Below are 13768 nucleotides of genomic sequence, written 5' to 3'. Positions count from 1 at the left end.
CCCCCGCCCCTTGAGCCCATCTGGCTATGGTTAACAAGGCTGGCGCAGGGGTGCGTGCTCCCCAGTCCCGCCTGTCTTTATGGCCTTTATCACTGGCCCGGTGCTGGCCGTGTCTTTGCCCCCATTGTCCGCGCAGCCAACCCCATAACACAAGTGTTGTCCTAAGCTTGTTGCACGGCCATAAATACCTTGTTAAACTTGCTGGGGAACAAGAATACTTTGTGTTGGTGGAGACGGGGCCCTGGCCATTAAATCTGTCCCAACATAGGCTGGGGCCCACAGTGGCCCCGGGCCAAGCCCTTTGTAAGCCCTTGGTGAGGGTCTGAGCCTCGGCTTGTGTGGAGACAGCTGGCTGTGTGGGGCTCAGCCTGGAGTCCCACAGCCTTTCTGGGTCCCAGGGAAGGGCGGGCCCCTGTCCCCCTTCCCAGCAGGTCCTCTCAGGTGGCTGGACCCCTTCATCAGGTCCTCCGGGGCAGCTCTCTTGATATCTGCTGCTTTCAGTCTCGCCATCTTCCTTACCCACCTTGGATGTTCTCATGCTCCTCTAAGAGGAGGGATTTTGATCCCAACACAGGATGGGGCTTGGGGAACTGAGGATGGGGTGGGGGCTGGAATTCTGATGCCTAGAAGGCCAGGGTGTCCACCCAAGTGTCCATTGGAGGGCCAGGCACCAGTGGCTCACTCCTGTAATCCTAGCTACTCAGGAGACTGAGATCTGAGGATCACAGTTCAAAGCCAGCCCGGGAAGGAAGTCTGTGAAATTCTTATCTCCAGTAAACCACTAGAAAATCAGAAGTGCTGCTGTGGCTTAAGTGGTAGAGCGCCCGCCTTGAGCTGAAGAGCCCAGGCCCGAGTTCAAGCCCTACAACTGACCAAAAAAAAAAAGTGTCCATGGGGGTGCCTGGTCTGGTGGGGTGTCACCGACACCAGACACAGGTGAAGGTTTGTGCTGTGTGCTTTTAAAAGTAGGATTCTTCATTTAGGGTCCTTGACTTTGATTGCTAACTAAGAATTTCTGGACGTCATGATGGTAAGAAAACTTGGTGGAGCTTTATTGAGTAAGTAAGCAAGCAGGCAAGCAGACAAGCAGGCAGACAGACAGACAGAAAGGCAGGGGCACACTCTAACAGTGTGAGTGCTCTGGAAGGGAGATAGAGACACATACATAGGCAGCTCTTTGGCCGTTAGGGGTAGTTATGTGATAAAGTCAGAGGGCCTGGCTTCCAAGCGATGCAAAGCTAGGTGCTCCATCTTTGCTGTAATCACGCCTGGTGTTACTTTCTGAGTTTCTGGATGACTTGTGCACTCTTGTCAGGTAAGAAGGCATCCTGCCATAAAAACAGATCTTTATCCTGGAGATCAGGAAGGCGCCCTGTGATCTGCGTGTGGGGCTGAAGTCTTGGGGAAGCATTTTTCTCAGGAAAGCATACAGCCTGTCAAACAAGTGTTAATTCTTGGGGTGAGAAACGCATCCCTCAGGAAGGAATGCATCCCGCTGTCTCTCTTGGAAGCAAAAATGGCACTTCTGTGTTTCTAAATACCATATTTCTGAGTTGTCTTCACTTGGCCTCAGTTTCTCAAGCTATCCTACCTCATTTTCTCCTAGATGACTTTGGTCACTTCATCTTAAGGGGTACCTGAATGACCGTCTCCTGTATTTGCTGTAAGCTGGCCATCTGTCCCTCATTTTCCCTTTGTGTATCCTGCCTTGGGGCAGATCAGACCCCGCATGGAGGATGGCGCTGAGTTTGGGAGCTGAGGACCTCTCAGGCAGGTGGGAGGCCTTTCTGAGGACTAAAGGTACCTCTGCAGTGTGTATCTGGGCCTGGGGTGCCCGAGAGCAGGCCAGCACAGAGTCTGGGGATGGAGGGCCTAGCAGGGGAAGGAGGGGAGGAGGAGGGTGTGGTGGGCAGCCACAGGCCCTCCTGGAGCGGCCCTGTGGTAGGGCTCAAGCCACAGGGTGGCTCTTCCAGAAGCTCCACATTCCACTAGATGGAGTCCTGCAGGGAACTGAACGGAAGTGGAGGCCATGGTACGCCTCATAAGGTATTGGACCATTTCAGTTAGAAATGGTCCAAATGAAAGGACTGGTAGTGATTAAAGGATTAGATTTTATCTGGAAGATTCCAAGCTGTGCTGAGCTCCACACGAACACGAATCAGGCTTCTCCCATGGCCAGGTAAGTGCAAGGGACGTCATCCCTGTGCTCAGAGCAGCCCTGCTCTTCCCACATGGCGTGCCCCGGGAGACCTCGCTCATTTGCTCTCAAGGGTCGTGGTCCGTCTGTCCGTCCCTCCCTCCCTCCCTCTCTTCCTCCCTCCCTCTCTTCCTCCCTCCCTCCTTCCCTCCCTCCCTCCCTCCCTCCCTTCTTCTTTCCCTCCCTCCCTCCCTTCTTCCTTCCCTCCCTCCTTCCCTCTCTTCCTCCCTCCCTCCCTCCCCCTTCTGTTCTTCCTCACTGTCTAACAATTTCTTTCCTTCCTTCCCACTCCTTTCTTCTCTCCACTCCTCCATTCCATCCTGTTTTTCCCCAACTTCCTTCCTTTCATTCCTTTCAACTGCTTCCCAACAAATTCCCTCCCTCCTTCACTTCCTTTTTCATCTTTCCATTTCCTTTTTTCCTTTCAATGTTCTTCCAATTTCTACCCTCCCTCTTCCTTCTAGCTAACTTCTTTCTTTCCCTCCTCCCAGCTTCTCTCCCTCTTTCTCTCCCTTCTTCTTCCTCACCTTTCTTCTTTCCTTCTCCCTTCCCTCCCTCCCTCCTTTCCCATCAGGTCCTCCCTGAGCCCTGAGCTAACGGAGGAGCGAGCACCAGCTGTGTCCTAGGTCCTCACTGCATAGACCGTCTTCAGTGTAGCCACTCCCCGGTATCCCCCTTCCCAGAGATCCAAGGCAGTTAGCTTCCAACACATGACTGTAGGAGGGGGTTGATGTCTCTTGCTCCTGGGGACAACCCCCTCCCCCCCAAGTAGAGCACCAGCGTTCCTTTCTCTTATTTGGGACTGATATCTAATTAACAAGAAATAATGGCCATCATTCAGACAGTGGCCAAGAGTGGGACTGTCACTTGGGCCACATCTGGGACATCATCCCGAGACTCTGCGACCCTGGGCATCGGGGACCCACCCTCAGTGTATACCAGGCTCCCAAAGGCTTGGCTGAGGTAGTGTGTGAGCACAGGGAGTGGAGGAGCATTCTGGGTGTGGCAGGAAGGTATGGTGGAGCCCGGCCTGGGGTCTGAGAGGGCTGTGAGGTGGCTGGCCTGTGGGGGCCACGCCGGGGCTGGCAGAGGGGAGAAGGATGGGGGGGTTGTTGCTGGGTCTAGACACTCACCCAGACTCCAGCTGCGGCTTGGCAGAGCCTGGCTTCTCCAGATGGCTCCCTGTGCTGGCCGGTCATCCCGGAAGGTCTGCTGTCTTGGTCCCTTGGTGTGCAGAACGGAGGGAGCACCCGGTGCAGGCCGGCTTGCTCTGGGCGGCATGGAAGGTGTGCCCAGGGTATTGACTTTATTCCAGCCCCCTTTCCCTCCCCCCCCCTCGCTTCCCTCTTCCCAGTAACACTGTATGTGTTTCCATGCATTAATTTCTGCTCTTCCAACCCACTTCCAACACATCATCTATTTTCGTTTAAAATAAGGGACTTCTTGAAAAATGCCTAGTGCTATTTTGTGTGGGTTTAAAGCCTCCATAAATAGTATTGGCTGTAATCTCATTTTGCTTTATTTGATGGCCATTTTATCTCTGAGATTAGTCCTTGGAGCTATATGTAAATCTGGTGTAATACATTTGCCGACTGCATGCAATTTCCAGGATGAGAGCATACTTAAGAAGAAAACAAACCTTGTAAATTCCTGAGCCATGGGCCCATCCCTGTCTACAGCACTATGCTCTGTACTGAGGATGATGCAATGAACACCTTCTCAATGTCTCATGGATGGTACATGACTGGGGGGTGGGTGGAGGATTCACAGCATCATGAGATCTCCTGACCAGCTCTCAATGCCCCAGCAGCTGGATCTGAAGCATTGCATTTCCTTCCCTTTCCCTCCCTCCCTTCCTCCCTCCCTCCCTCCCTCCCTCCCTCCCTTCCTCCCTCCCTTCCTTCCTTCCTTCCTTCCTTCCTTCCACCTGCCTGTCTCTGTCTGTCTGTCTGTCCTGGAACTTGAAATCAGAGCCGCAAGCTCGCTCTTGGCTCTTATGCTCAAGGCTTGCACTCTACTATTTGAGTCACAGCTCTACACCTGGCTTTTTGGTGCTTAATTGGGATAAGAGTCTCACAGACTTTCCTGCTTGGGCTGGTTCCAGCCCAGCTGGGCTCCCCAGCTCTCAGCCTCTTGAGTAGCTAGGATTACTGGCATGAGCCAATGACACCCAGTTCCAGCTGTTTCTTTTATCTGTGGTATTCTTTTCAACTAGGAATCTTTAGTTTTGATGACAAAAAAAATCTGTCATTTAAAAAACCTTATAGTTGCTTCTTTTGGTAATTTTTAAAAGAATTTTTAAGAACTTAAAGCTTTTTTTTTTTTCTCCTTTGAAAAAAGTTATTAGCATGAGTTAATTGTACAGTAGGTGTTATTCTGATGCTTATAACTTGCATCTAATATACTTTGATCGAATTCACTCTGCTCTTTTCTGTTATTAGATTTATAATTTAACTTTCACATGAATTCCTTAAATTTACGGTCTGAGAGCATGGCTCAAGTGGTAGAGTGCTAGCAAGCCTAAGGCCCTGAGTTGAAGCCTCAGTAACATAAAAGACACAACAAAGCAACCTTTAAGGACTTAAATGTGTATGTTTGTAATGCATTACAATATATGATACAGTATTTCCTGTTATACACATATATAATGATTTTCATTTTTATCTTTGTGTACAATATGGAGACTTTCCAAATGCTGTATATAATGTCAACTCAGAGCTTTTAGCTGATGTTTTGTCTTCTTCTTCATAATCTGCTCCAAGACTCCCTTGTCTCCCTGCTTTTAAGGGAAGCCAGGACCCCCTGGCCTTCTGCTTCCTGGGGTGTGTGGTGTGGTGTGGGGTGCTCAGCCTGGGTCTTTCACTCTGTAGAAGTGGGGTGCTCGGATGGTTCTCCTTGCTTTTGAGGCAGCTTCATTATTTGCTTAGTTCAGTGTAAGGATTTCAAGACTCTTGTTCATTTGGAACTGGATTCTTCTGACCACTCTTCTAGGCAAGAAGCATTTGAATTTCATAAGCCCTTACTATGCATTACATGCGGGAAAGGGATCACACATTGACATTGGAACAACAAGATCCATCACAATACCCAGACCAGTAGTGGTCAAAGAGGCAGCACAGGTTTAGGGGTGGGAAACTTTGATTCTGCCGAGGGCTATTTGGATATTTATAACATCATTCTTTGTTGTTGTTGGTTGTGGGGCCTGAACTCTGTCCCTGGGCACTGTCCCTGAACTCTTCAGTTCAAGACTAGCGCTCTACCACCTGAGCCACAGCACCACTTCCGGCTTTTTCTGCTTATGTGGTGCTGAGGAATCGAACCCAGGGCCTCATGCATGCCAGGCAAGGGCTCTACCCCTGAGCCACCTTCCCAGCCCTTTAGCATCATTCTTGGGTGGCAGAAAGTGATCAGTGCAGGCGATTGTCGCAGTAAGTGTATGTGTCTGTCTCATCTTGTACCAAATGACTTCTTGAGCCTCTTAGGGCCGGAGAGTCAGACATTCCCTTTCTCACAGGGTCAGGTGTGGCCAGTGGCTTCCTTCCTTCCTTTATTAATTCTGTGCTGGTACTGGGGTTTGAGCTCAGAGCCTTGCCTTCTCCGTTAGTGTTATTCATTCAAGGTTGGTGTTCTACCACTTGAGTCACACCTCTACCTCCAGCTTTGTTTTGCCAAGTAATTGGAGATAAGTATCTCCAAGGGTGGTTAAATGAAGATAAGAGTCTCACAGACTTTCCTGCCAGGACTGGCCTTGAACTGTGATCCTCAGATCTCAGCCTCCTGAGTAACTAGCATTCTAGGATAGCCATTAGTGTCAGGCCATATTATTACGTATTACTATTATTATTGTTACATTATTAATAACACATTTTTTCCTTGATTCCTGAAGAAACGCATGCTTATGATTGAAAACCAGAAATACACAGCAAGAGAAGGAAATAAGCTGGTCATAGACAAATATGTTAGCAATTGTGCAGGCCTTTACACTTCTCTGTATTTATGTGATTTTTTTTTTTCTTTTTGTCGGTCGTGGGGCCTGAACTCTGGGCCTGGGCGCTGTCCCTCAGCTCTTCAGCTCAAGGCTAGCGCTCTACCACTTGAGCCACAGCACCACTTCTGGCTTTTTCTGCTTATGTGGTGCTGAGGAATGGAACCCAGGGCCTCATGCATGCAAGGCAAGCACTCTACCACTGAGCCACCTTCCCAGCCGTATGTGCCTGGGTTTTGAAAATAAAGTCTGGATCCTAATTCTACTTCCTTTTCTACAGAAGGGGAATACGTCACCACAGTTGGGAAATATTCTCCTAAATCATTAGGCTTATGACTCTCTCATATTCCATCTTTTTGATGGGCCACCAGAGCTCAATTATTTTAATGTCCTCAATCAAACAGAAGGTTTATTGAATCAGCTAATTATTTCATTCAATACTTCTTTTTTTTCTTTCTGTACTGAGGTTTGAAATCAGGGCCTTAGTTTGCTGGGCAGCTGCTAAACCAATTGAGCTGCACCTACTAATTTTTAGTTATTTTTTAAGACAGGGCTTGAGCCTGGCATGGCCTGGAATGCAATCCTCCTGTTTTATTCTTCCTGCGTAGCTGAAGTCTCATTTCACCACACCCAGCTTTTTATTGGTTGAAATGGGGGTGTGTGTGTCTTATGAATGTTTTTTTGTCCAGGCTGGCTTTGAACCACTGTCTTCCTGACCCAATAGCTAGAATTACAAGTGTGAGTCACCACATCTAGCTTCAGTTCATATTTATTGAACATTTTCACTGTGTGGAATAGAAGAGCTCCAAGTTGCCAAGGCCGGGGGTGTAGCTCAGGGAAACCCTTGTTAACATACACCAGGCCCTGGGTTCAAGCCCCAGTATGGCAAGATAAATAACATTTTTAAGAGGCTGCTCATACCAATCGCTCTCCTTTGGCGTCGACGTGAACGTGATGCTGTGTTGGACCATGGTACCACAGGCGCATGGCCATCTGCGTTGGCCTCTTCAACCCCTGGAGTTGTTTCAACATTTTTGGCCTTTTGAACTCTACTCCACACAGTCATTGCCAGTAAGAAGAGGGATGTGCTTTGCTCTCATGTGTTTTTGAGAAAAATCATAAAAAACAGTTCTGTAGAAAAATTAGTAAGCAATGCAATGATTCACCCACCCAGAGTTTGTACTTCCGACTCTGGGTACAACAGTGTCCCCAGAGAAAGCAGACTATGTTCTCATTAGCTTCTAAGGAGAAAGCTGAGCCTGGGGCTTTTGGAGATAAGGGGGAATGTGGGAAAGGAGGCTCTGTGTGCGGATTGAGCTGGCTGTGGTCCTGGTGTCCTGCCTGGAGGAGGGGCAGGAGAAGTGTGGTCTCCCCAACACCTTCTTAACACCCTCGTGGGTCTGATGGGATCATTTCCAGCTGCCTCCATGAAGTGGTTGGAAATGTTCTCCTGTCAGGAGATGGCATTTCCTCCAGCTCGGTCTGCCCCGTCTAAAAGCATCTTAGAAGTATGGCCCAGGGGCTGGGGCCTGTGTTCTACAGTTGGAGACCTGGGTTCGAATCCCAGCATCACCTGTTCTCAGCTGGGGGTCTAGAGTGTGTCTGAGCCTCAGTTCCTGCATCTAAGAGGTAGAACCTACCTCCTCACCCCCGCCCCAGGGAGCGTGAGGTGGCCGAGGAGCGCTGGGACCTCAGTGTCCTTGTGCCTGGCTTCATTGGCCTGCCCAGGAGGATTCTGGGAGTAAGAGCCCCTCTTTCCAATTTCCCAGCCACTTGTTCCACCTCCCACCTGGAAGCAGATGCTGAGCCTGGGTGGAGGGGTTGGTGATATGGGAGGGAGGTGGCCCTGGAGGTACCCTAGTGCACAGTTCAGGTGAACCGGGGAAGAAGTATTGGGCCCACAGGGCTGCCTGTGTTCTGGGAAGCGCCAGGCTGAGGAAATTCCCCCAAGGGTGAAGGGTTACGGGGTTTCTGAACACCAACCCCATCTGTCAGCGGGTGGCACAGCCCTGGCCTCGCTGGGCCCGTAGGGCTCGTGGCTGATGGCCGCCTGGTCCCCGCTGCCTTCAGTGGCTTGGGCTGCGATGGTGGGGCAGGTGTCTGTGGATATTCCCTGTCCCTGCTCAGTGCCAGCTCAAATCCTTGCTGGGTTTACTGCGCACAGCCAAGGAGGGGCCTGGGGTCCCCAGAGGGAGGTGGGGATCCCACTCCTCAGAGCAGGAGGGTCAGAATTCCCCTGCGTGGCCCTCAGCACTTCCTGGAGAACTTGCCAGAACCAGTTGAATTCTGGGAAAAGTTTTGTTTTCCTTCCTGGGGCCTCCCAGGCTTCCCTGGGCCCAGCTGGGATAAGCACAGCCTCCTTTTCTGCCTTGGGTGAGGGGCAGGCGGGAGCGGAGACGGCCTGATGCCCCGGGGGGGGGGGGGGGGGGGTGCTGGGAGTGAGCTCTGCAGGGGCCACGGCTCCAGAGCCCTTCAGAGAGTTCTTGTCCTTGCTCAGGTCCAGGGTGGAACCGATGCCCATTGTGGAAGCTGCTTTTCTGGGCCTAGGTGAGGTTGGGTTGCTAAGTGGGAGAGAGGGCTCAGGGGAGGGCCCAGGCCCGAGGGTCGGCAGAGCAAGGCACGAGCCCTGAGCTCTCCTGAGCCTGGGTACCAGGCTTGTGATGTTGTTGGAGAGAAGAATTTTGGGTCAAGGTGAAATTAAAAGAAAAAATCATTAGTAAAACAAAGCAAAGGTGAGGGCAGTGTACACCCAGACAGGGGGCAGGGCCACCTGGTCAGAGGTACGAGAACTGCTCTAAGAACAGAGGTATTTCTGATGAAAAAGTACGCGGGACTTGTTCTTTTCTCTCTCTCTACTGTCCTGGGATTCAAACTCAGGAGCCTCAAACTTGCTAGGCGGGTGCTCTGCCACTTGAGCCATTCCACCAACTCCATATTTGGTTGGTTCTCTCTCTGTCTCTGTCTCTCTGTCTCTTTCTCTTTCTCTCTGTCTCTTTCTCTCTGTCTCTGTCTCTGTCTCTGTCTCTCTCTCTCTCTCTCTCTCTCTCTCCTACAGCTTTAATGCAGGGTCTGGATGCTGTCTTTGAGCTTTTTTGCTCAAGCTGGCACTCTACCACTTGAGCCACACCTCTATGTCTGGCTCTTTGATGATTAATAGGATGAGATTCACATGTACTTTACAGCCTGGGCTGGCTTGGAACAGCGATTCTCAGATCTCAGCCTCCTGAGTAGCTAGGATTACAGCTGTGATCCACTAGCCAGGTTTTGGTTGGTTATTTTCAAGATAGGGTCTCGCTTTATGCCCAGGCTGGCTTGAACCATGCATGGTCTTCCCATTTGTGCTTCCCCACATAGCTAGGATGACAGGTGTGCTGCTGCACCTGGGCGTAGCTGGGACAATAGCTTGGGACCCACGATAGCTTGGGACAGTAGGCACACACCATTGTGCCAACCTAGCCATTGGCTAAGATGGAATCTCTTGAACTTTTTGCCTGGGCTAGCCTCCAACGGCTATCCTCTGCTATCCTGCTCCCAAGAAAGTAGGAATACAGGCATGAGCGACTGTGCTGGTGGGGGCTCACCTCAGGGTGAGTTCTTATCTTTGTTCAGAATGCCTACCTGTGTAAGTCATTTCTGCTCTTACACTATTTTGCCACTATCAAGTGTGGTTGTCTTATTAAGTTTGGGTCACGGTGACATGTACATCTGTCACACAGAGAGTGGATTTCACTGGAGGTGCCCTGTTGGAGGTGTCCTTCCTTGGAGAAATATTGTTCTCCCGTAAGCATTTCTGGGATCTGAAGAGTCATTTAACCAAGTGTCCCTGACCCCAGGATAATTGTCTTTCTTTAAGATGTTCTTGCTCATTCAATCATGTGGGCAAGGTCAGACGGAGGAATTGTGAGTCTTAAAGCAAAGAAAGAAGTGCTTGTGTGCTCTTAATCAAGCTAATCACTAATGCACTGTTCATCACGGAAAGCGTGCCTCACTTTTCCTGATCTGTTTACCTGGTCTCAGGAGCACAAGGATCCCAGTATGGAGAGACAGATGCTGGAGCCTGTCTGAGAACCTAGAGGAGCAGTGGGCGGGGGGTGGGGTGGGAGGGGCGGGGGAGGGTAGCGTTAGGAGGAGCAAAGGCTGGAAACCAGAAAGAGCTTCCGGGGCAGGGGGCACAGGGAGCTGAGTGCACACTGCAGAGGTCAGTGTTTGGGGCCCATCGATCCACTCCACTCTACTTTTGCTTCTGGGGCTCCGTGGTGGTCCAGAATTCTTACATTTTCTCTGGTGTGAGAAGCACAAAGATGGCTCCCTCCACGGTGGGAAGCTGCAGCTGTAGGTCAGGTTCTGCTCTCCTGTCCTGTGCACGCGCAGCAGGCAGACCAAGAGGAGTCAAGTAACAGGGCACTCATGGTGCATTCATGTCACATGCTTGTATCCCTCGCTGGAAGCCTGTCTAGGAACTCAAGAGAACACTCAAGGACAGGAGAGGGCAGCCCCAACATTGGGTACAAGCTGAAGCAGGCCCCGTAAAGGTTCATACTTCCATTCAAGCTCCCCCCCCCCCCCCAATAAAAACCCCATATATGAGAAGATACTCCTGTTGTAATTCCTAGCAGGGTATCTAGTCAGAGACCAGAGCAAGGCAAGACCCTGGAGGCCCAGCCCCCAGCCTACTTGTGTGTCTTCATTAGTAGCTGCGTTTGGAGTGGGTTTTGATGCCTGTCCTTAAAATATTCTCAGTAGCAATGAACTGGACCTAGAGACTCTTACTTATTTCTCCTCCTCTTCTTCCTCCTTCTTTCTTCTTCTGTGCCAGTACTGGGGCTTGAACTCAGGGCTTGGGTGCTGTCTCTTAGCTTTTTTGCTCAAGGCTGGTACTCTACCACTTGAGCCACTTGAGCCATTTGAGCTTCATCTGCAGATTTTTGCTGGTTAATTGGAGATAAGAGTCTCATGGATTTTTCTGCCTAGGCTGGCTTTGAACTGTAATCCCCAGATCTCAGCCTTCTGAGTAGCTAGGATTACAGGCGTGAGCCATCAGTGCTAGACATGGTACACGTTTTGACTTCTGCTGAGTTCAGGATAGTCCAAGATATGTTTTCCTACCTTCTTGGGATCATATCCTGGGGTTCTAATTATCCTAGCTGGGGTAGGGGGGGCGGAGGGTGCCAGAGATACTGCCTCAGTTTTCCCATCCACCCAATGGACGCTTCTCCCATACTTCCTGTGCTCTCAGGAAATGAAGCAGAAAGTGCAGCAGAGGTGCTAACGTAGGGCATCCATCACAGGGGGGCGCCCTTGTCCCCATCTGGCACTAAGGCTTGGCAACCACGTACCTCCAATCTGTGATCAGCCCAAGGCCCCAGGGCCCAGATCAAACGTGGGGATCTCAAAGTCCTGTGAGCTTTGTTCCTTGGGGTATCTGCTACATAGACCACTGGTTATTCCTGCCCCCTGCACATGGCACCAAGACGTCTGATGGCATCAAGCGAATCTCAGCCAGCGTACTCCAAGGAGGGTGAGAGGGCGGTGCGCCCTGCGTGTTCTCACAGTTCTGACTTGGTGATTCGATGCCTCGTGTCTGAGGGGCGTTCACCATTGGGCCCGTGCCATGCCCATTATTGAGCAGGCAGTATGGAGTTGGATCCCCGTGTTGTTTCCTGGGATAGGTTCCATCATCCTTATCCTCATTTCCAGGAAAGGATATCAAGGCTGAGAGACCTCGAGTGACTATTGAGGTCTCCCTGCTGTCCTCAGCGCTGCCTCTTGGGGCGTGCTTGTTGCCTGGGGTACAGCAGATGGGGACAGGGGCAGGGTCTCCCCAGCCCTGACCTTTGCTGTGCACAGGGCTCTTGGACGTCCTGAGTTGCAGGAAGGACTCCTATCCCTGCTGCCCAGGACCTGTCGGCAGCCCTGTGGGCGCAGTGGCCTCTGCAGGAAGCTGGCCATCCATCCTGGGAAGGAGGCAACGGGGGACAGCGTTGTGCTGGGGTGGCCACAGAAGGGAGGGACAATCGTGGGAGCATGGGTCCTATACACACGCATTCTCAAGGGCTTTCCTCAGCTCATGTCCTGGCCAGCCCTGGGCGCCACCAGTCACTGCTCTGGACTTGCTGCTCTGGCCTGGGCCTCCCTCAGCCTGGCGAGGCCTGAGGACCGTGGTCAGGAGGGCAGTTGCTTTCTACAAGCATGCTGGAAGGTATTTACCGAGAGCGTGCTAGAAGATCACACATGTTCTGAAAGGGAACAACTGGAGGATGAACACACATGTGGTTAACATGGGCAGATGGCAGCGCATGGCACAAAACTGTAGCTGCACTGTGGCAGAGTGACATTTCAACACAGCTCTGTAGATGCAGCTTGGCCTTGACCTGCCACAAAGATCCGCCAGGCACGCAATCACCGTGCAGCCAAGATCCACGTGGGGAAACGCAAAAGACATCGGGTGCCTTCTGCACAGATGGAGAGGAAATGTCTATGGCTGAGGAAGTGTTCCGAACCGGAGTCCCTTCCAGAGTAGAAATGGCTTCAGAGGTCAAGGTGGAGCCGTGAAAGAAACTTCTTAGAGTGTGGATGCAGAAATGAGGTCAGATCACAACAGAGGCTTTGTTTCAGCTAGTTCTTATCTTTGACCCTCAGTTTCCCCATCTGAAGAGATCATGAAGAGTATGGTTGAACAAAACCCCATCTCAGTTAGTAAGCTAGGCCTGGTGATCCGTGTCTGTGATCCGGGCAACCTGAGAGGTGGAGATCAGAAGGATCACAATTTAAGCACACCTGGGGGAAAAATTGCCAAACCCTATGTAAAAAATAAGCTAAAAATGGCTGGCGGTGTGGCTTGTGTGGTAGAGTGCTTGCCTAGAGAGCACAAGGCCGTGAGTTTAAACCCCAGAACCACACTCACACACAAAGCTGGAATCAGCTCCATTCCAAGAAATTGTAACTGTTTATATATAGTCCCTTGTCACTTAATGACAGGGACATGTTCTGAGAAAGGCATCACTGGGTGATTTTGTGGTTGAATAAACATCAGTAGGCAATAAAATCTCATGGTACCGCTGTCATACATGTGGTCCATCATCGACTGAAGTGTCATTAGGCGGTGTGTGACTGAATACAAAAATTCCTGGTGGGATGGTTGGGGGTATGGCTCAGTGGTAGAGTGGCATTTGTGAAATCCTGAGTTCAATACCCAGTATCGTAAAAGAAAATCTGGGTGGGGTTTTGGTGGGAATGGTGTGAAATCTGTTAAATTGTGTTGTATTTATCTGGGGGGATCTGGAATGCCGACTCCCATTCACAACCACGGGATATCTGTTGATTTATTCAGGACTTCTTTGCTATTTTGCATCAGTGTTTGTCGTTTGTAGCATCTAGAGTCTATATGTATTTTGTTATGTGTATGCCTATATATACATATTTAGATTTTGAAAATTATATGGGTCTTTTGAAATGTTTGTTTTTAGTTGTGCATGCTGCTATACAAATACTTGTGATCAGTTTTTGTGTTGATCTTTTCTCTTGCTGTCTTAGTCAATTCAGCAGCTTTTAGAGATTCTGTTTTCTTTATAGATTATATGGGATTG

This window comes from Dipodomys spectabilis, unplaced genomic scaffold (assembly GCF_019054845.1).
Source record: "Dipodomys spectabilis isolate Male_0828 unplaced genomic scaffold, ASM1905484v1 ptg000289l, whole genome shotgun sequence".
NCBI classification, from domain to species: domain Eukaryota; kingdom Metazoa; phylum Chordata; class Mammalia; order Rodentia; family Heteromyidae; genus Dipodomys; species Dipodomys spectabilis.
The sequence above is the reverse complement of the archived record's forward strand: the minus strand, read 5'-3'. Positions refer to the sequence as shown.